The following is a 23,293-nucleotide window of genomic DNA, read 5'->3' as shown; positions in this document are numbered from 1 at the left end:
CCTTCTACACAGATTGTAAGGGACAAGGGATCTTTCTGTTTTATAAAAGTACTAATCTCATTTAGGAGGGCTCTACTCTCAAGACCTAATGTGGAGTTGGTGGAGGAGACACATAGATATTCAAACCAGAGCAATATGCATGGAAGAAAACTTGAAAGCATACACAGTACCAAAAGCCAAGGATGCTCAGATCCCTTAGATAAAATGGTGCCATATTTGCATATAACCTACAAGTGTCCTCCAGTTTACTTTAAATCATCTTCAGATTACTTATAATACCTAATGCGAGTGCTACTTAAATAGTCGCCAGAACATGGCAAATTCAAGTACGGCTTTTTGGAACTTTCTGGAATCCTTTTTTCTTGAATATTTTTGATTCCCAGTTGGTTGAATCTATGCATGCACAACCTGTGGACTTGACAACAAAATGTTAACAGTGCTTATTGCTGTTGCGTGACTCTGGATTATTTTAAATTTTATTCTGTTTCATCTGTATTTTCTAAAAATAAGTGTCTGTTATGTACACGATTTGAACAGTTTTTAAAGCACTTTTTTCCTTTAAGCACTACAGATACTGTTGGTCAGGGCTAGGGGAGGGGACATCCCCCTAAATCTAGTACTAGGCTGTCCCAGGGTCCAGGCCATAATTTGAGGCCTGGACTAAATGGAGCACAGAGAACTTTCTTGTACACACAGCAGAAATGTTAGGAGTACCTATGGGCTACGGCCATCACTTGCTCTTCAATGAATACCACCCCCAGCCCCTTTTAATTTTTTTGGCTGCACGTATGGCTGGTGGGCAGAGAAGGCAATGGCACCCCACTCCAGTACTCTTGCCTGGAAAATCCCATGGACAGGGAAGCCTGGTGGGCTGCAGTCCATGGAGTCGAGAAGAGTCAGACATGAGTGAGCGACTTCACTTTCACTTTTCACTTTCATGCACTGGAGAAGGAAATGGCAACCCACTCCAGTGTTCTTGCCTGGAGAATCCCAGGCACGGGGGAGCCTGGTGGGCTGCCAGATGTCTATGGGGTCGCACAGAGTCGGACACGACTGAAGCGACTTAGCAGCAGTAGCAGCATGGCTGGTGGGATCTTAGCTCCCTGACCAGAGATGGAACCCGCACCCTCAGCAGTGAAAGCATAAAGTCTTAACCAACCACCAGGGAATTCCATTCCCCATCCCAATCATTCCCCTTTCAAAGCACCATTTTCAAATATATACACAGAAGAATGTGTCTGACCCATAAAACCACTGACTGGGTGTCATGTACATATTCAAATAAAGAAACATAGCAACTCACCGAGCCTGGTAAGCTGACTCTCTCTGAATCATGGATAAGGCACAAATGGATGTGGAGGGCCATGGAGAACCTCAGGCAGGAGGGCGCTGACAGTTTATTATGTTATGTTTACAGATCTATCCCCAGACTAGAGTCCAGTTCCTTGAGGTCAGAAACTGGGATATAGTCAAACCCTAGTCCCTAGAACCCATGCATAGTGCTTGGAACACAGTAGGCATGGTAGGTTAGTTACTGACCCCTGTTCCACCCATTTTAAAAATTGACTTGCTTGTCTTTTTATTGTTGAGTTGTAGGAGTTTTAAAATTTATTCTAGATGAGTCCTTTGTCAAATACACATCTTGAGAATATTTTCTTAAGTGGCTTCTTCTCAAATGTGGCTTGCCCATTCGTTTTCTTAATGGTATTTTTAATTAATTGGTTTTTAATTTTATGAAGTTCTATTTGTTTTTTTCTTTATAGTTATAGCTTTCTGTGTTCTAAGAAATCTTTGCCTATCCCAAGAAATTTTCATGTTTTTTTTTTTTAAATAATTGTTGTATAGTTTTTGCTTTTATATTAAGGTTGTGCTGCATTCTATTTTAAATGTAAAGCTCTTTCACTGGCTGATTTCATTTTATTTTACATTTTTGTATCTCTGAGAAAGTCTTATTCTTTCCTGATCGCCACACGACCAGGGAAATCTTGGCAATAGTTTCTCCACAGATAACTCTAGTTCAGCCAACTAAGGTAAAGTTCTACAGGCATCTCACAAGTCTCAGTACTCATGCTTTGGCCCCATACTTTCACAGTTTTTACAAAGCAGTTTTTATGTATATCAAAAGCTTCCCTGGTGGTTCACACAGTAAAGTGTCTGCCTGCAATGCAGGAGACCTGGGTTCGATCCCTGGGTTGGGAAGATCCCCTGAAGAAGGAAATGGCAACCCACTCCAGTACTCTTGCCTGGAAAATTCCATGGACTGAGGAGCCTGGTAGGCTCATGTCCATGGGGTTGCAAAGAGTCGGACATGACTGAGTGACTTCACTTTTTATGTATATATCATCTCATTGATCCTAACAACACACTAGAGCAGGTAGATTACTTCATTAAAAAAAAAAAAAATAAGGAAATCAACACCTAGAAAAAAGAAATGACTTGCCCAAGAACTCTCAGGGGATAAATGACAGAATTAAGACAGAAGTCGGGAATCGTAACTTTTGACCTTTTTTCTCCATCAGTTAGGAATGTAATGAGAATATATGGTATATATGACTTGATTTCAATTACCACAGAACACATTTACTAAGAGCATTTCTCTTAGACTTCTCCCCTGAGAGTGTCATGTTCTATAAGAAGATAGGTTTAATACTGTGGCCCATGAGCTCTAAGAAAGGTGAAGAGAGAACAGTGAGATGGGAGAGTGCATCCCAGTCTCTTTCTGTAACCTGGTGAAATGGAGAGACATGGGAGATGGAGGTGGCGGGGAATAGAGAACCCAGAAGAAAGTGGAAGAATGCACTCAGCTCTAACAGGTGGACAGAGAGGTGGTGGGCTCAGTCAATAAAGTTACAAGGTCCAGAATCCCTAAAATTAGAGAAAGCTTTCCACAAGAGCCCTCTTCCTGGTTCTCATCACAAACAAGTCTCTCTTGGCCAATCATCATAATGCTATTTATTAGTGATCGTTTACTGAGCACTTACACTCAAGGTGATTGACATACAGCATCTCTAATTCCACTATAATCCTTTAAAGTAGACATAATCATCCCCACTTTACAGATGAGAAAACTGAAGCTTAGTAAGTGTAAACAGTTTGCCATAGTTATATGGCTGAGATGGATGCAAACCCAGGTCTGCTCAATTCTTAATTCTTTCCACTACAACTGCCTCTCAGAAAATGATCAGGGTCACACCCTCTTCCCAAACTCCCTGCATTTACCCTGCTACCAACGCAGACACATCCTACTTTTTCCTGGATAGGCTCACACTCTAGTTTCTACTTGAAAGTGAGTGTGTTAGTGGCTCAGTTGTGTCTGACTGCGACCACATGGACTGTAGCCTGCCAGGCTTCTCTGTCCATAGAATTTTCAGGCAAGAATACTGGAGTGGGTTGCCATTTCCTTCTCCAGGGGGTCTTCTGCATTGCAGGTAGACTCTTTACCATCTGGGCCACCGGGACTCACAGTTTCCATTGACACAGTTTGTATTTACCCACTCTACTAGTCTCTGAACCCACAGTCCCTTTCATATTAATGCCCCAGGCTCTAATAACACTCTTTAATCCTACCTCCTGCTCCAGTTTCCAGCTCACATCTCCCTGTCCCATTCACAGTCCTCAATACCCTTTTCCCTTGCACCATAGTTCACATTCCTAGATGCTTCCTGGGAACTAACACCTTCCCACAATTTCCCAATGTATTACCCTACCCAATCACATTTTGCGCAACATGGAACTACTGACTCCTAATAGTGTATGTTTTTGAATCCTCCACCAAGGTGATCAATGGAGAGGGGAATTTAAAGAATTCTTTCTATCTTCTCAGCAATAGAACTCTGGGTAATTCTGGGCAGGAAGAAGTTTTAAACTCCAGAGAAAGGTTTCCCTTGTCTTTGGTCATCAGCATCTTTCTGCCAATCATAGAACCCCTTCCCTCTTTTTTGGCCTCCTGAAGAAGGAGGGGAAGATAGTGATACTCAGCTGTTATTCTCCAGCAATCTGACCTTGACTTGAGGTCTGATGGGGAGCCTCAGTAGGACTGCTAAGCCTTTTCCTGTCCGGGTTCTCTCTTGGACAGGACTGAAGTGGGGAGAGCAGGAGGGTGGATTTGGGTGTATCAACTTATCCTTAGGTCTGTTCCTGTTAGGAATCTAAGCCTGTATAAGAAAGCCAATGATAACAGGTCAGGTGTCCTAGGCATAACATCCTCTCTCTCCCTATAATGTGGAGCCTCCTGGTCAACATTCTTTCTTACTCCATCCTTATCTGTAGTCTCGCGGCTCCTGTAGCACCAGAAGATGTGGTATGTGTGTCTGTGTGCATGTATGTATGTACATGGAGGAACAAGATGGGCTCGATGCTTCCCCTTCCCAGTGCCTGCTCCTGAAGGCTGAGTGGATCCCTGCAGGTCTCCATCATAAACTTACAGGAGCTGTATGGGTGTCTCTTCCCATTAAGCCTTTGTGTCTAGCTCTGACTCCCTCTCTCCTGACCCACACTATAGCATCTTCATTAGAAATGCTCAGAAAGGGAGAAGGGGATCTTCTTGACAAAATAGCATCAGCCCCAGCCTGTTCTTCCCATCTCTGCACCACAGCCCAAAAGTATGCATGGATGAGCTTGTCTAACGTTTGCTCTCCTGCTCGCTTGCTCGCCCGCTCTCTCTCCCTCTCGGAAAGACAAAGCCAATCCTCAGAAGCCGGGGCCCGAATGTGCTGATCAGTTATTCCAGCGTCCCTGTCCTGCCCCTCCCCCCAGCTCCGCTGAGCCATACCTCTGTAAGGTGCCTTAGCTGAATCCCGAGATTTCTGTTCCGCGGCACTCCGACCAAGCTCTATCTTGACAGTTGGAGCTGAGGCACTGTTCCACAGGCCCGCACAGGGGCAAGTGGGCTGATTTCCTAAGATCTGATTTCTGCTAATACAATGGCATCGTTGCTAATGCAGGGAGGCTGCGCAATCCCAGCCCAGTATCCTTGCCGCTGCCGCTGGTGCTGCGGTGACGTTGCTGCTCCGGGAAGGGGGAAGGGAAAGGAACAGGCATGCCCACAGTGCAGCCGCTCAGCCTCCCTCCCTGTCAGTCCCTGCGGGCCCTTTAGCCTGGGGAAGGGGGAGGGTAGAGAAGGGAGTCAGCCACAGAGGGCAGGCAGTGCTGCAAGGCGAGAACTCTCCCAGCGGCAAAGAGAAGCCTAGTGAGCTGGGCCCGGCTCCACTCTCATTCCTAGGAGTCTCAGGGAAAAGGTCTGGGAGGAGGCTGGGAGCTTCCTTCCTTCCTCAGGCCCCTCCTTTTAGATCTCAGCCAGAAAACCTCTCCCTCCTCTTTTCACCCACTCTGAATGACTCCTTGTTTTCCAGCCGTTTCCTTTCACTGGGATTCCAGACTAGCCTCAGGGTGGAGCAGCCAGCCGGGGAGGGGGTTCCTGCAGGCCCGGAGGGAGGCTGTGGGGACCAGTCATCATTCCACCAGCAGTAACACCGGTTACTTGAGTTCCTAGACTTGACACTAGGCTATCTAGGGTGTGCCTCTTCAGAGAAATGGGATCTGAATCAGAAAAAAAAGAAAGAGAGACTGGGCCATTGGTAGGCTATACACCGAGTGGTAGTGAGCCTTAGGATCAAGTTGGCTGCAGGCCCCTTCCCACCACAGGGTCCAGTTCAGCTCCCTGGATCTTCAGAAGGTCTGTTGGTGTGGCTGGAGCAGAATCCTTCCCCCTCTCACCTGCATCAGTGTTTGGTTAGTGCTGAGCAGGGACCAGCTGGGCCTGTGGGGAGGTGGTGTCCATTTGGTCAGGCCAGGGAGCAGGAAGTCTATTTTCCTGGAGAAAGGAAGGCTAAGGGAAAGGAGTGGTTTCCCTCAGGCCACAGAGAGACCTCAGTTCCTTCTGAAGCCCTACAGAGCCCTCCACCGCTTCCCTACTCCACCCTTGTCAGCTTCTGGGCCAGTTCTGTGGGAATCAGGAAACAGTAGAGAAGCAACAGCCGGAGCCAGGCGCCCCGTGAGCAGCAGTGTGTCTCTGGCCAGTTCGTGCCAGGGCCGCCCACGGGCATCCCCAAACAGGGATGGTCTCAAGCTGGGCTTGGCCCTCAAGCACTAGCCGTCACAGGGCTCCTTCCAGTATGGACCACTATCTGGACTCCACAGCCAAGCCCTTGGATTTTCAGGCCCTAAAAAGAAGGCTTAGGTCTACTGGCCAGGACCACGTCAGCCACCACTCAGGATCCAGAAGAGATGTCCTTTCTTGCCCTTTATTGTTGCTTCTATTCCCTATGAGACTCAAGTGCTCACTGATGTTATGCTGAGATGAGCTGAGTTAGAGAGAAGTGGCTAAAGATCCCCCCAAACCTATCTCCAACCTTGACCTGTTTGAGGGACCATGGCCCCATGATCCTACAAAGCAGAAAAAAGGAGAGAGGGAGGCTGCTGTTCATAAAACTAGCCATGAGTGGTCCCCTCTGGGATGTTGGAAGGTATCACTTTGCTTCCCTCTTCCCCAGCTGGAACAGACCTCAAAGGAGGCTGGATAAGCAGCTGTAGACAGGGGCAAAGTCAATCTCCACCAGTGCTTAGAGCTGCAGTTAGAGCTCTGGACCCAGGGTCTTTGTCCCTTAAATTTCTGTGAGGCTAAGCTGTGCACTGGAAAGCTACTTACTCTGGAAATGTTTCCAGTTGCCTACAGCAGGTAGCTTAACTTACCTTCAGTGCTTAACTTACTTCACCACATCACAGACTACACCATCACCTACTTTCCATCAATTACTGCCAAAGATCTATAAGGCTTTGATGAGAAGATAAATTTTTTTTCTGACTAGAAACAAACTATAAACGCCATCACATTATGAACCACAATGCCTAACTAGTCTTCTCACCTGCAATTTACTTCGTACTTAGTACTGCCAGATTTATTACCCTGAAGTCTTATAAAGATAAGTCTTATAAGATTCAACATTCACTCCTCCTGCCCCTTTTAGTGGTATCCAATTCCTAGAGAATCAAGTTCAAACTCCTCACTTTGGCTTTCAAGTTCCCTCCATCTTGTCTGTCTACTGACTTTCTATCCAGCCTTACTTTCCTTCCTCCATTCATGTAGTCCTTCAAACCTGTTTCATAAGCTCTTTATACTCAGCTGTCTTTGTTCAGATTCTCCTGCCTGTTACACTTGACTAAACCTATAAGGAATTATCCAAAACCTACAAGGCCCAGATCAACTCCTGCGTCAAGTCTACACTGATCACCTTGAAGCCAGAAATGATCTTTGTCTACTGAACTGTGGTTGCAGATTGTTGATTTTACAGACAAGAAAAAAATCCCACAGAAGCCAGGGGGTCAATACGGGCTGCCAATTTCTTATACTGCCAAGTAAGATCATTAAAACAATAACAACAAAAAAACCCTTATATCAATTATTTTCATCATTTCATTAAAAAAAACATAGTCATTATTTTCCTCATTTCATTGTATACTGATGCAAACTTCATTGGAAACTAATATCAGTTCATGAGAGGTTTTGATTAAGTAAATCACTTGTTACTTGACATGATTATGCTCTTTTTTTTGCATATCCGCTTTAATGGCTCTTTTAGATAGCAAAGTCCAAGTTATACTCATCTTTGTATTCCCAATATCCAGAGCTTAAGATAGTATCATTTTTTATTTTGTGTTTCCCAAAATACTAGCAGTGTTTAGATTGTAGAAGGTGGTGAGTCAAAGTCTTGTTGAATTAGAGTAGTCCAAAAAGAGTGAGAGTGTAAAGGAAAGTAAGTGGTGGGCAGATCTGACTCAAAAGGCTGACAGAGAAGACGCTTGCTGTTCATAAGTGGGGGGGGGAGGTATATTAAAAGAAAGCTTAGCAAAAAAGGAATAACCCTTCACAATCTTGAGTTACATAATGCATTCTTAGACATGATACCACAAGTACAAGTGACAAAGGAAAAAACAGATAAGTTGGACTTCATGAAAGTTTAAAATTTTTGTGCTTTAAAGAACACAATCAAGATAGTGAAAAGAAAAAAAAGGGGAGGAGACAACTCAACGAATGGAAGAAAACATTTGCAAATCATATATCTGATAAGGGACTTCTATCCAGAATACATAAAGTACTTCTATAACTCAACAAAAGATATATAACCCAATTTAAAAATGGGCAAAGGATCTGAGCAGACATTTCTCTAAAGGAGACAAATACTCAATAAGCACAAGAAAAGATACCGAATATCATCAGTTATTAGGGAAGTGCAAATCAAAAGTAAAATGAGATACCACTTTTCCCTATTAGAAAGGATAAATAAAAAAGACAGACAATAATAAATGTTGATGATGTGGAGAAATTAGAACCCTCATATGCTGCTTGGAGGACTGTACAATAGATAGTTCAATCACTTTAAAACCAGTGTGGCAGTTCCTCAAAACATTAAACACAGAATTACCATATGACCCAGAAAGTCCACTCCTAGATATATACCCTAAAGGAATGAAAACGTATCTATCTTCACACAAAAGCTTATATATGAATGTTCATAGCAGCATTATTTATAATAGCCAAAAAGTAGGAACAACCCAATATCCATTAACAGATGAATAGATTAAATTAAATGTGGTGTATTCATAAAATGTAATATTATTTGGTAATAAAAAGTAATGTAGTGAAACATGCTACAATGTGGATGAACCTTGAAAACATGCTAAGTGGAAGATGCCAAACACTAAAGGCCATGTATTGTTTGACTTCATTTCACCAGGGAAGCCCTTTTCATATGAAACGCCCAGACTAGGCAAATCTATGGAGATGAAAAGTAGATTACTGGAGTGGCTTCCAGGGACTTGGGGAAAGGGAAAATGGCGAGTGATTGTTATCAAGTATGCGATTTTTTGGGGGGATGATGCAAATGTTCTAAAATCAGATTATGCTGGTGTGTTGCCATGCCCTCCTCCAGGGGATCTTCCCAATCCAGGGACTGGACCCAGGCAGATTCTTTACCATCCGAGCCACCAGGGAAGCAACTGAATAGTATACTGTAAATGATGAAACAGATATCCGTTATGTCTCAATAAAGCTGTTAAAAACAGAAGCTGCAGCAGTGAACAATGCTGTTAACACCACAGAGGCAGAAGTCTTTACAGGCTCAGTAACTGGGTGGGCACAGAGGTGGCAGGAACTCAGGTGCACTAGAAAACAGAGGGCATCACTGCCATGTCAACCCAAGGATCTCAGACAAAACCCTCTTTCGTCTGTTTTTTTTCAATACCAAAATTCTTAGAAGGATGGACTATGTTAATTCTTTCTCCTTAATTATTTCTTAAACAATCAGAAGTCTGTCTTCTTTTTATTAATACTTGAGCTTTCTAAAAGCAGTTCTAACTTTTAAGCTCATAATATTTAAATTGCCTGACACTTATCCACCCTCTCCTATTGAAACCGTCTTTTTCCTTTGGCTTCCTAGTTTTTCTTCTTAGATCATTCTTTCTTCATTGTTTAATATCACAATACCTGACCTATATTTAAATATAGATTCACAGCAGGGCTCAGACCTGAAATCTTTTCAACCTGAGAAGTGTTTAGCCCTTCCCAGTATTCTATTGATTTCCAAATCTTCATTCTTCCTGAACTTCCAGAATCAAATCTCCAATACCCCATTAGGTACTTCTTACTCCCCCAAATGGAGGGACTTCCCCTAGTGATCTAATGGTTAAGACTGTGAGCTTCCACAGCAAGGGGTGTGGGTTAGATTTTTGGTTGGGGAACTTAGATCTTCCACTTAGCGTGGTGTGCCCCTCCCCAAACAAAAACCAATCAACCAATCAAAAAAATTTTTTTTTAATTTTTCTATTTCAAATTAGCTTTATTTAAATTACCATTATACAAAATTGAGCTATTTCAAATCTTAAAAGATGATGCTATAAGTTCTGCACTCAATATGCCAGCAAATTTGGAAAACTCAGCAGTGGCCACAGGACTGGAAAAGGTCGGTTTTCATTCTAGTCCCAAAGAAAGGCAATGTCAAAGAATGTTCAAACTATCACACAATGGAACGCATCTCACACGCTAGCAAAGTAATGCTCAAAATTCTCCAAGCCAGGCTTCAACAGTATGTGAACTGTGAACTTCCAGATATTCAAGCTGGATTTAGAAAAGGAAGAGGAACCAGAGATCAAATTGCCAACATCCGCTGGATCATCAAATAAGCAAGAGAAGACCAGAAAAACATATACTTCTGCTTTATTGATTGTGCCAAAGTTTTTGACTGTGTAGATCACAACAAACTGTGGAAAATTCTTCAAGAGATGGGAATACCAGACCACCTGACCTGCCTCCTGAGAAATCTGTATGCAGGACAAGAAGCAACAATTAGAACTGGACATGGAACAACAGACTGGTTCCAAATTGGGACAGGAATACATCAAGGCTGTATATTGTCACCCTGCTTATTTAACTTATATGCAGAGTACATCATGAGAAATGCTGGACTGGATGAAGCATAAGCTGGAATCAAGATTGCCAGGAGAAATATCTATAACCTCAGATATGCAGATGATACCACCCTTATGGCAGAAAGCAAAGAAGAGCTAAAGAGCCTCTTGGTTAAAGTGAAAGAGAGTGAAAAAGCTGACTTAAAACTCAACATTCAGAAAACTAAGATCATGGCATCCGGTCCCATCACTTCATAGCAAATAGATGGGGAAACAATGGAAACAGTGACAGATTTTATTTTTGGGGGCTCCAAAATCACTGCAGATGGTGACTGCAGCCATGAAGTTAAAAGATGCTTGCTCCTTGGAAGAAAAGCTATGACCAACATAGCATATTAAGAAGCAGAGACATTACTTTGCCGACAAAGGTCCGTCTAGTCAAAGGTATGGTTTTTCCAGTAGTCATGTGTGGATGTGAGAGTTGGACTATAAAGAAAGCTGAGGGCTGAAGAATTGATGCTTTTGAACTGTGGCGTTGGAGAAGACTCTTGAGAGTCCCTTGGACTGCAAGGAGATCCAACCAGTCCATCCTAAAGGAAATCAGTCCTGAATGTTTATTGGAAGGACTGATGCTGAAGCTGAAACTGCAATACTTTGGACACCTGCTGTGAAGGACTGACTCCTTGGAAAAGACCCTGATGCTGGGAAAGACTGAAGGTAGGAGGAGAAGGGGGCGACAGAGGATGAGATGGTTGGATGGCATCACTGACTCAATGGACATGAGTTTGAGCAAACTCTGGGAGATAGTGAAGGACAGGGAAGCATGCTGCAGTCCATGGGGTCCGAGAGTCAAACACGACTAAACGACTGAACAAGACTGTAGCCTGCCAGGCTCCTCCGTCCATGGGATTTCCCAGGTGAGAATACTGGGGTGGAATACCATTTCCTTCTCCAGGGGATCTTCCTCACCTAGGGGTTGAACCTGCATCTCCTACTTGGCAAGCAGATTCTTTACCACTGAGCCACCCGGGAAGCCCACATGCTAAGCACTTACATTGTCTCATTTTATACATATAACAGCTCTCTAATATAAGTATTATTATCTCCATTTTATGGACGAGAAGTCTGAGGCTCAGGAATACTAAATGACCTTCCTAAGGTAACCTGGTCAATTTGAGCAAACTCTTGGAGATGCTGAAGGACAGGGAAGCCTGGTGTGCTGTAGTCCATGGGCACGACTTAGCAACTGAACAACAACAACAAAAGGGAACTCGGTCAGTAATGTTTGACCTGGCCAGACACAGAACCATCTGACTCCAAAGTCCGTGTTCTTAACTACTTGTCACACTGCCTTTCGAGTTCCCGTCACTACTTCTATCATCCGAGTTCAGACCTGCAGGCACCCCTCCTCTGAATTATCATACAGTCTTCTAATCAGTTTTCTTGCTTTCATTCTGGCTGTCTCCTCCCAGCTATCCTATATACTGACAGAAGAATAATTTCCCCAAAGTACTGCCTCAATATTGGTATCCTCACCTTACTACTAAAAAGTTGTTAGTGGCTCCCCACTGCCTACAGGATAATCCAAATCCCTTAATGCGGCATTCAAAGTTCCTTCCCACTTATTCAACCATGTTCCATCAGATGACAAATTTATTCTGAATTTTGGCTCAGTCCACTGGGAAGACATCTGGAATGCTCTATTTTCCTTGCCTTTGTTTCTTTTTAAAGGATCTAGCTCAAATTCTACCATGTCTGGAAGCTTTTCTTTATCATGAAAGTCTTTATTCTGAACTTTTTCAATATCAACTGTCTACACAACTCATTTAGTACCAAGTCTTGGCCATTTTATTTTGTTATTTATCTCTTGATGACAGCTCACTTTTGAAGAGTGGGATTGTCTTATATCTTGATAAGTAATTCTGAGCCCAGAGTCTTGGCACTCAGTAAGGCACCACTGATGTTTGCTTGGTAAAGCTATTGAATGGCAAGCCCAGTGGGCTAGTTGGACTCAAGTCAGCTTTCAGGTTAGCTTAGCCTGAGAATAACTTTTTTTTTTTTTAACTTTTAAAATCGTTTCTTTTATTCATTTATTTATTTTTAAATTTTCATTGGAGTATAGTTGCTTTACAATGTTGTGTTAGTTTCTGCTGTACAGCAAAGTGAATCAGTTATACATATATATGTATCCCCTCTCTTTTAGAGTTCCTTCCCAGTTAGGTCACCACAGAGCATTAAGTAGAGTTCCCTGTGCTATACGGTAGGTTTTCATTAGTTATCTATTTTATACATGTGTATATATGTCGATCCCAATCTCCCAATTCATCCCACCTCCCCTTCCCCCTCTTAGTGTCTATATGTCTGTTCTCTGCATCTGTGTCTCCATCTCTACCTTGTAAACAGGTTATCCGCACCATTTTTCTAGATCCCACATATATTAGTTAATCTACAGTATTTGTTTTTCTGACTTAACTTCACTTTGTATGACAGTCTCTAGGTCCATCCATGTCTCTGCAAATGGCACAATTTCATTCCTTTTTATGGCAGAGTAATACTCCATTGTATAAACGTACCACATCTCCCCTATCCATTCCTCTGTTGATGGATGTTTAGGCTGTTTCCAGGTCCTGGCTATTGTAAACAGTGCTGCAATAAACACTGCAGTGCATGTATCTTTCAGAATTACGGTTTTCTCCACGTATATGCCCAGGAGTGGGGTTGTTGGGTCATATGGTAGTGCTATTTTTAGCTTTTTAAGGAACTTTAAAACTGTTCTCCATAGTGGCTGTATCAGTATACATTCCCATCAACAGTGTAAGAGGGTTCCCTTTTCTCCACACCCTCACTGGCATTTATTGTTTGTAAGAGAATAGCATATTTGATTGATAAGAGGCAAGGAAGGAAGGAAGATGAAAACCAAAAAGTTAAGCCTTAGCAAAGTGCTTAGTAAATAAATCTTCAAGGCCAAGATATCTCTTAACTCCTCATTTCTTTCCATTTTCATACTAAGGATGGAAAGATGACTGAGCAGCCATGTCTTCAGTCAGTACTTCACTACTGTTTATTTCCATAGTCATGATCCTAGAGTGAAGATTGCAAAGTGAGAGCCTGGTGGTCACATCTTGTATGTCGACAGACTTTATGTGGTTTGCACAAACGTTTCTACTGTGGTCAGAATGGCAAGTCTTGGACCACTAGAAAGGCAAGGGATAGCTAAACCCAAGTTAGGCTGAGATCCTTGAAGCAAGCTCATGTGATCCAGGGTTGATGGTTCCTCCAAACTTTTGGAGAAAAATATCTCCAACTTAAGTCGACAGGATTCTCAAAATTAAGGAGTATGCAAAAATTAATTTTCATCAAAGATCACAAATATACATGGAAACAAGATACTATGAATGAATAACAGAAAACAACAAGTAATAGATTTAAACTGCAAGAACTTCAAATATTAAGAACATTTGAGGCAGAACACAAATCAGCTATGGGTAAAATGCTTTAAATAAAGGATAAATTCTCATAGATAAGCAGTTAGTAAGAGATTATTAGAAAGATCCAGGGGATGTGAAAATAAAACATATCTGAATATAATCATTGGCTGCTGAGCATTCTTATGCCTAGACCAGGCTATGCTATAGGGAGTTGCCAAGTGAAAAAAAGGATATGGAAGCTAAGGGGAGATAAACATCTTGCTGTAGATCTGAATGGTAGCCTATTCAAAACACTATCTGAAAATGCTCTATAAATTATAAACATTTTATAGAAATGTAATGCATTGTTGTTACTCTTTAAAAATACCAGCATCCATTGAAGATTTACCTGAATTATTAATAGTTGTTTACTGTGATGGTTGAAAAATGATGATTTTCTTTCTATTATTCCTCCGACATTTATTAGCTGGCATTCAATATGAGAAGGATTTCCTGTTTCCTTCCTATTTATTTTTTTTGGTATCTGTATAGATCCTTGGCTTTTTAAAAAACATTCAGTGGGTCATAATCTCTTGCTGGGTATTATTGATTTTGATGGTCATTATTTCAGATTTGGCAGTATTTGGCTTTTTTTGTGTAAAGATTTTTATTGTTGTGTACAAACTTTTTAAACTTAATCATTAAAAAACTTTTTGGCTGCATCAAGTCTTAGCTGTGGCATGTGGGCTTAGCTGGCCCGCAGCATATGGAACCTTATTTTCTTGACCAGGAATCACACCTGCATCTCCTCCATTAGAAGGTAGATTCTTAACCATTGGACCACCAGGGAAGTCCTCAAATTATTTATTTTTGGAATAATTTTTAGAAAAGTAACAAAGATAGTTAGGAGTGTATCCCTATGTCTTTTCAACCAGCATCCCCTAATGTTACCATCTTATATAGTCATGGTGGATTTGCCAAAACAAGGAAATCAACACTGAATACAGTATTGTTATCTGAAGTTGCAGATTGTGAGGATTTTGCCAGTTGTCCCACTAATGTTCTTTTTTTTTTTTTTTTTTTTACTATTTGGCTTTTTAAAAACTATATATATATACACATATATGTGTATATACATATGTATATAACTTTTATAAAATGTAAATTGTTTTAAAACAAAATAAAGCCCTCCTTCTCCCCTTCAAAAGATAGGTAGATATATACTGGAGGCTATAGATAAATAGTTTGGACAGTGTTTTAAGTATAGTTTAGCAAATAAAAAGATCTGTATTTCCCATATTCAAGACACTGAGTAGTTTTGGGAACTATCAGGCAGGTAACTTTCAGTGAAGGCAGTACTGAAAAACAGATAAGACAATGTGATCCGAATACATTTCTGTCCCTAGCCTTTCCCAATCGCTCTGCTTACCTTTCACCTCAGGACACTTTTCTTTGGACATTAGCATGAAATACTTGCCTGTGCTGACCTAGTCAGGTATCCTCTACACCAGAAACCATCTATGTTAGGTAATTCCTTTTGGCCATGTTTTTGCCTCAGACTGCATGAGTGATTCCAATAGGAAAGGTCAGAAGTGCCCAAATCATACTGAATAAAAATAAACCACAATTTACCATATACTCTTTTCTCTGAGGGAGAAGCATCCCAAGGCCATGAATTAATATCATCTCAAGAGTCAATCAATCAATCAAATAAGTCGTATCCACTGCACACACTTCTGCTGTGTACAAAGCACTGCGCTGGGTGTTTAGGGGTAAGAGCTCAACTTGAGGGGCTCATAATTTTGTTAAAATCATTGGCAACATGCCTCTGTGGAGGGCTAGGGAAGCAAGAAAGATGTTTCAGGATGTAAGATAAGGGTCAGAGCAGTGGTTTCAAGCTTTTTCAGCCCCAATACATAGAACAACTCTGGTTGAAGCAGGGAGGGCCTAAAGCCCCATATACTCCAACTCCTTCTCTCCACTTCAGAGGGGCACCCCAAAGGCACTTCCAGGGGACCCTAGGGCTCAGATGAAAAAATTCTGAAAATCTCTGGGCAAAGGCAAGACTGAGCATGGTTGGTCGGGATCGGGGAAATGGTGAGTGAAACAAAAACTGAGAGAAATCACCTTTTTTACTTCATGACTCTCAAATCATATATGCTTGGAAAATGATGTCAATTAACTGTATCAGCAGCAGACTCACTTCACAGTACAGAAAATAACTTTCTAAGTGAATTCAGAAAAATCAGTTTGTGTAATTATCCCCGTGCCTACTAAGGTTCTATGTCTTTACAGGCCATGAGACTTGATGGACACTGAATTTCCTCTACGACAAGTACTTCTCACTGAAATGTGTGAGAGATGCTGAAAGAATTTGGAGATTTAAGAATTGGTGGTAATAATAATGCCTGTAGTCCCTGGGCTGAATTGCAAGGAGAGGATAAACAGGCTATTAGCTGCCTGAGAGCACCAGGCTGTGACGTCAGGAGTCCGATTCCACAAATGGAATAGCAGCCAATGCCCAGGAGCACGTCTGTCTTTCCTCCAGGTTGTGTGCTCCGAGCTGAGGAGGCCACTGTTCTGAACTGGCATTAAGTTATTTTGGACTCCAAGCGAGGCCAGCCAGTGTGCTGGGTGTGTGCTGGAAGAGGCCTAGCCTGAAAGGCTGTCCCAGACACACCCAGCTGCTTCCTTATCAGGCCTCCCTAATGTACAGTCTTCTTTCGAAGCATAGAGCTTGCTTTGTGTTTGGCTTCTCAAATATGTTACAGAAAGGTTCAGCTAAAAGTCCACCCCCCCAAAATCAAATAGACTCTAGAAGAGGTCTGACTCTGAAGTACAACAGAATGGGCTCTTTCCTAGGACTATCTGGTGTGGGTTTATCTCCTTTCCCCCAAGTCTTATTATTGTTCAGTTGCTAAGTCATGTGACCTAAGTCTTTGTGACCTCATGGACTTCAGAATGCCAGGCTTCCCTGTCCTTCACTATCTCCCGAAATTTGTTTATGTCCATTGAGTCAGTGTTGCTATCTAACTATCTCATCCTCTGCAGCCCTCTATTCCTTTTGTCTTCAATCATTCCCAGCATTAGGGTCTTCTCCAATGAGTTGGCTCTTCGCATCAGGTGGCCAAAAGTCTATCTCCTCCCTTATGAACTGGAAATATGTAGGCACCTTTAATGGAACCAAAAATCACAGACAGAATATGTTGGGGTGAAACCCCCAACAAGTTCCAAGCCTTTTACCTCTCAGGCTCAGTTGTGAGGAGAGTGCAGCACTAAGAATTATACCCAAGAAAAGAATAATCTAGAAGCCACTGATCTTCATGGAGCTGTAAAGGGTCTCTCCTTTATTCCAAAGAAATACCATGATAATCAACTCAGCTTTGTTCCAGTTTCTCCTTCTGCTCAAATGGGATTACACCTAGAAAAATATTCTCTTCCAGTAATCCAGCCAGCAAGTGCATGTCCTTCTCCATTAGATCAATCATTTGATTCCCTTCTTAGTTCAACTCATAGCACCTGTTTGGAGGCAGGAGGCTAAATCAGATAACTTCTTAAGGTACCTTTCAACTCTAATTATAAACTAAGCTAAATTAAAACCTTGGGCCCAAGGGAAGGTCCCTATGCAGTGTGCTAATAAACGTCTTCCCTCTCAACATAAATACATGGATATACACACACAGAGAAAGACACAAACAGACACACACACACACATACACCCCTATACTTCCAAGTGCCTGGCTTCTAACTGCCACAGTTAGACGTCTCAAAGGACTGAGAACTTGCTGTAAATCTACCTCTTTTGAGGATGTAGTTAGGGAGAGAGGGGAGGACTACAGAGAATTAGGAGAGTCAATTCCTACCTTGACAGGTTGAGTTCTTCAGATGGAGGGGGTGGAGGATGCAGCAGTGGATAAACAGACAGAGAGACAGAGCCTCCTAACGCTAGGTGCAGGGGAGCAGCAAGGAGCAGGAAGCCACCAAGACAGAGACAGTGAACCAGGGGTGAGTGTTGAAAGGTCCAGCGTGGGCTGCTCTACTTGGAGGATAGCGCTCAAGTATATATTTGCAGAAGCAAGTTAGCTGGGACAAAAAGGTCCCTATGCTGCTCCAATGTTCAGTGTGGTCGACCCTTTGCTCTTCCTTTGGCTGCTCCTTTTGGCTTCTAGCCTCTAGGAAGCAAAGCCAGAATGTTTTCGGCTTCCCCTCCCCCAAGGCAGTGGACTGAGTTGTGCGGGGCGGGTAAGCTGCTATCCAATCAGACTCTCGAAAGCTGTAAATAAAAGGCCACATATGCACAGTGAAGTAGGCTATGAGAAGAATCTAGATTGAATTACCACAAGCCAGTTGTGGAGCCAGGGTGGGGGAGGCAGGAGAAAGAGGAGAGAGACGCCTAGCTGCCCTTCAAGGAAATATTTTCATTCAAGCACACTCCACCCTCAGCAGGACTGCTAGAAACCATCAAAGCCTTGCTTCCCGGGAAACTGTGCTCTAGTCTCACCCCAGTCTCAGCAGAGGGATCATAGCCCCTGAGACACCTCCGTCAAGTCAAAAGCCTTTTCCCAGATGTGACTTACTTCCCAGTAGACTTGAAATGACAGTCTCCAAGACCGGCTCCCGATGCTTGGGACTGCCTTATTAGCAGGCAGCAGCGAAGACCATTCCTGCATACCCAATACTGTATTTGTTTTGGTTATAAGACTAAAGTGAGAGCAAACTGATGTTTACTTTAAAACCTTTTAAAGCAGGTGGCAAGAATCTTGCCTGGGCCCAGAATATTCAGGAGCCTAGGTTCTGTAATGATTCAGAGCATGGATTTTGGCGTTGACAGGTTTGGATTCAAATTGGACACTCTTCCTGCCAGCTGTGGGCTTCGGGAAGTTACTCAACTTCACTAAACTTCAGTTTCCTCATTTGCAAAACTGTCATGATACTTTCCCTCAAGGGCTTGAGGGAGAATTGAATAAGATATTACACGTAAGTACCTGACACAAGGTAAGCGCTCAGCCATGGTTACTATTATTATTAGAGCTTTGTCAGATGACCAATGGAGACCTTACCTCTCTCTTTCCTTTCCCAATTTCCCAGAAAACCTAAAGGCTCCAGATCCAGGGAACTGGCAGGGCAAAACCTCTTCAAAAGAGCCAAAGGAACTGAAAAGAGTCATTTTTTCCCCCTCCCTTCCACTAGGACTGAATCAGTAAGCCTGTGCCCATTACACTCTAGACTCACCGGCCGGCCCTAGGAACCTAAGGCTCTCCCAAACCAAAGATACTAATCCATCTCTAGGGTTACCTGTTGTGGGGCATGCTCCCAGACTGATGGTGCTTCTCCAGGGGCCCCAGATCAGATTCCAGTAGATGTAGGAAAGAAACAGTCTGATTCCAAGTTGGCAGGATAGGTCCGGCCAGGCTGTTGTCTGCCCATCACAGCTGCCTGTGAGGCCTATGGGTTAATAATAGCAACTCTGATGCCAATGGATTAAGACAGCACTGTAGGAGGTGTTTATTTTTACACTCTGGCGTCAGTATCAAGTTCTACTGGTTACTGCCCAAATCTAGGGCAGCTTCCTGCTACAAGAGTGGCCTCAGTCTTCTCCAGGATGCTGAGTTGCATTCTGGAGGAAATGAGCCTTGTTGAAAACAGTTTAGTAATAACAAGGACAGGGAAGGGGAAAAGGAACAAACAGAGCTGTCATAGGTCCAGCTGTCTGGTCCCAAATCTCTGGGACCAGGTGGACCTCAATTGAGAGCTGTTGTTCACAGCATCCTCCTGAGTCAGGAAGGCCCTGGACAAGGGACCTGATGTGTTATTTACATTGTTTTGGAAGGGTGGGTATATATGTGCATGCGTGCACGTGCGCGAGCACACACACACACGTACACACTGGTTGCACTGAAATGATCTGAATAAAATTAAGGAAAGACTGTTACTTAACTAAGCAGAAGCTCCACCTCATCAGTCACAAGTCCCACATTAGTGCTGTGAGTGCTGACCTTGTGCAAAAAAAGAAAAAAACCTACCTGGGAAGGTTTTATAGGATATTTCAAAGAAAGAATGGTTAGGCTGGTCGTTATTTGATTTGCATGGTATTTTCAGAAGGTATATCAAATCCCTTGAAAAATCATTTGGCTAGAGCTTCTTTCCTAGAAATGACACAATAGGATAGAAATACCAAGAAACCAGCTCTCATCCGGCCAGGAGTCAGTGCCTAGAAAAATCTTTTGTGAAAGCTTCCTTCTCCCCCAAGGCATAGAGGTGGAGTTCCAGGGACCTTACACTTCGAACACAGAATCTAGAACTCTGTGGATATCCCAGTTACATCCCCGAAAGGCAGTCCTAACACAGATTTCATCTAGTCCCCTCTGGCAGACAGGGAGGTGAGGAGGCTGGCAGCTGGACAGCTGATGTAAATAGATGGGTCTGGGCTACTGAGGGGTCATGTGCACAGCAGACTGCTGTGGAATGACAAAAATGTACAACACCAGGTAGGAATGCTGAAGTGCAAAAGCAGCAGCCAAGCACACAATAACAGTGACTCCATCATCTTCCTGCGTCAGGCTGACTCATAGCCATCGTCAGAGACACCACATAGCAACGTCTTGAGGAGTAGGAAGGTAGGCTGGGGAACCACCCATTCAGTACATTTTTTCTCCTGCCATTCAAGGCTTATCTACCTGGTCATCAGAACAACAATGCAGCCTCAGAATCAACCAGATTTGATTACTCAAGATATGCGGTTTGATCTCAGCTCCATCTGGAAGCTACTCATGCCTAGGATAGTGGCAGGATGCCCGGATAGGAACACTGCTTTCATTCTTGGCTTTTTCTCTGACTTGCTGGGTCATCTTGGGGCAGGGTACCTGTCCTCTCCAAGTTCTAGGTTTACCATTTGGAGAAGGGGCTAATTATATCCACCTTCTGGTGAGATGGCAAGAAAATATTTGAACAATCAAATAATAAGTAGTAAGAATACAACTTGAGATTATCATATAAGTAAAGTAAGTCAGAAAGAGAAAGGCAAATATCATATAATATCACTTACATGGGGAATCTGAAATATGAGACACACGAACCTACCTATGAAACAGAAACAGAATCACACATGTAGAGAACAGATTTGTGGTTGCCAAGGGGATGAGGGGGGAGGAGGAATGGAGTAGAAGTTCGGGTTAGTAGGTGTAAGCTTTTATTTATAGAATGGATAAACAACAAGGTCCTCCTGTATAGCACAAAGAACTATACTTGATATCCTATGATAACCCATAATGGAAAAGAATATTTAAAAAAGAATATACATATATATGGGCTTCCCTGGTAGCTCAGCTGGTAAAGAATCTGCCTGTAATGCAGGAGACTCTGCTTCGATTCCTGAGTCAGGAAGATCCCCTGGAGAAGGGATAGGCTACCCATTTCAGTATTCTTGGGCTTCCCTGGTGGTTCAGATAGTAAAGAATCCACCTCCAGTGCGGGAGACCTGAGTTCGATCCCAGGGTTGGGGAGATTCCCGGGAGGAGGGCATGACAACCCACTCCAGTATTCTTGCCTGGAGAATCCCCATGGACAGAGGAGCCTGGCAGGCCCATGGGGTTGCAAAGAGTCGAACACGACTGAGTGACTAAGCACAGCACAGCAGAGCATACTGTATATACACACATATGTATATAAACTGCATCACTTTGTTGGAGAGCAGAAATTAGAACTTTGTAAATCAATTATACTTCAATAAAAAATAAGTAGCAAGAAATTTAAATGCTATAAATTCTTTGGACCAAAGTATTTTAAAACTGTGACTGTCACTCATGCATATAGTAGAGAGGCCTGGTCTTGCATATTTTTATTCTTCTGGGTCACAGTGGCCATGTTGGGAAGTGAACCTGGCCTGTACTTGGAGGTAGAGTTCTTTTCTTTCAGGCATATAATCCCTACCACTGGCTTGAGGAACAGTTGAAACAGTCAGGAATCTGCTTCCCTAGATACAAGCTATTAATTTCCACTAATGTGTAATAGAGAAAGTAGAAAATTGCAAACAGAAAGAAATGCCTCTACTCACCCACTTGCTCCATCTAAAGGCCTGATAAAGCAGTGTCAATGAAAGGATATATTCCGCTGCTCCGTTAGAACAAAGGCAATAGTGTATTCTAAACCCAGTACAAGGCTTCTCTCTTTCTGGCCCAGCAATCATTAGTTTGCTAGGTCCCCAGCACTTTTGGAAAGTAGAAATAGAAATTTATTCGTCATTGATGCTGGTACCTTTTTTTTCTGCAAGTGCCTACCCTAGGGTTCAAAATAGATTTTCCTGCATCCTCCAGCTTCTGGTGAGCTTTCAGAAAACCCTCCTTTCAGCAAACGCTGTCTGTAAAGGGCCAGACAGTTACTACTTAGGCTTTGTGGCCATAAAGTTCTGCTATATACTCCCTTCTTCCTTTTTTTAAAAAACAATTCTTTAAAAATGTAAAAACCATTCTCAGTGTAAATGTAAAACCTTATAAAGTTATTCTGGCATGGACCATAATTTGCTGATTTCTATTCTGGACTTTAAAGGCCTCTCTATTCAAAGTCTGTTTCTCAAAATTCTGACTCTGCTGGGCCTGCCTAGGGATCCTCTTTCCTCTTCCCACATGGTTGTTGCATATATTTCAGAGGCAGCTCCCCTCTAAGGAGCCATTGAGGAATGTGAAGGAAGAATTCTGAGTTTATTTGTATTGGAGCTGACAGACTGGCTAATTCCCTTCATATAAAGTGCTTCAAAAACATCTGTGGAATTTAGCTTATTGCATTATCATTCTGGAGTGCAGACTGAGCCATAAACAGCCTTTATCTTTCTATTTCTATTTAATAATACCATCCCATGCCTCTACCAGGCCTTTTTCTTTTCTTCTTCTCCTGCTCCCCAGGTTCCAAACCCACACTTGAACTGACCTGGGTCTCAAGTCCTTCTCTCTTACCTATCCCTCCCTTTTCTATATGTGGCATGGTTGTAGATAGCAAAGGAACTATCAACAGTCAGATGAGTTTGGATATAGTAAATATGGGTGAAAGGCATGAGGAGAGAAGTGAGCTTATTTTAAGTAAAGACATAGAGCTGTAAATCTAGGCTCCTTTACTAATAGTTAAAATAGCTTTGTAAACAGGGCTTAAACTACTATAAAAGCAACATAAGGACAATGTGCAGAGTCAGGAATTACCAGAGTTATGCTGGAGAAGGGATAGGCTACCCACTCAGTATTCTTGGGTTTCCCTTGTGGCTCAGCTGGTAAAGAATCCGCCTGCAATGTGGAAAACTGGGGTTTGGTCCCTGGGTTGAGAAGATCCCCTGGAGAAGGGACAGGCTACCCACTCCAGTATTCTGGCCTAGAGAATTCCACAGACTGTATAGTCCATGGGGTCGCAAAGAGTTGGACACGACTGAGCGACTTGCCCTTTCACTACCTTACCACACAACATAGACTAGAAGGGGATGACCTGTAGCTAAAGAATAATAC

At 42.7% G+C, this 23,293-nt stretch overlaps 1 protein-coding gene across 11 annotated transcripts in view; it reads right to left on the bottom strand.

Moving 5' to 3' along the window:
• Positions 1–23,293, bottom strand: part of RUSC2 (RUN and SH3 domain containing 2) — a 61,872-nt gene that overhangs the window by 16,473 nt on the left and 22,106 nt on the right. For 3 of the 11 annotated variants that reach the window (XM_010807922.3, XM_024995538.2, XM_059888992.1), the window contains exon 2: positions 19,104–19,253. The gene's annotated coding sequence lies outside the window, so the exon portion shown is untranslated. 11 annotated transcript variants of the gene reach the window in all.

This window comes from Bos taurus, chromosome 8, assembly GCF_002263795.3.
Source record: "Bos taurus isolate L1 Dominette 01449 registration number 42190680 breed Hereford chromosome 8, ARS-UCD2.0, whole genome shotgun sequence".
NCBI lineage: Eukaryota > Metazoa > Chordata > Mammalia > Artiodactyla > Bovidae > Bos > Bos taurus.
This window is presented reverse-complemented; position numbering and strand designations above follow the sequence as displayed.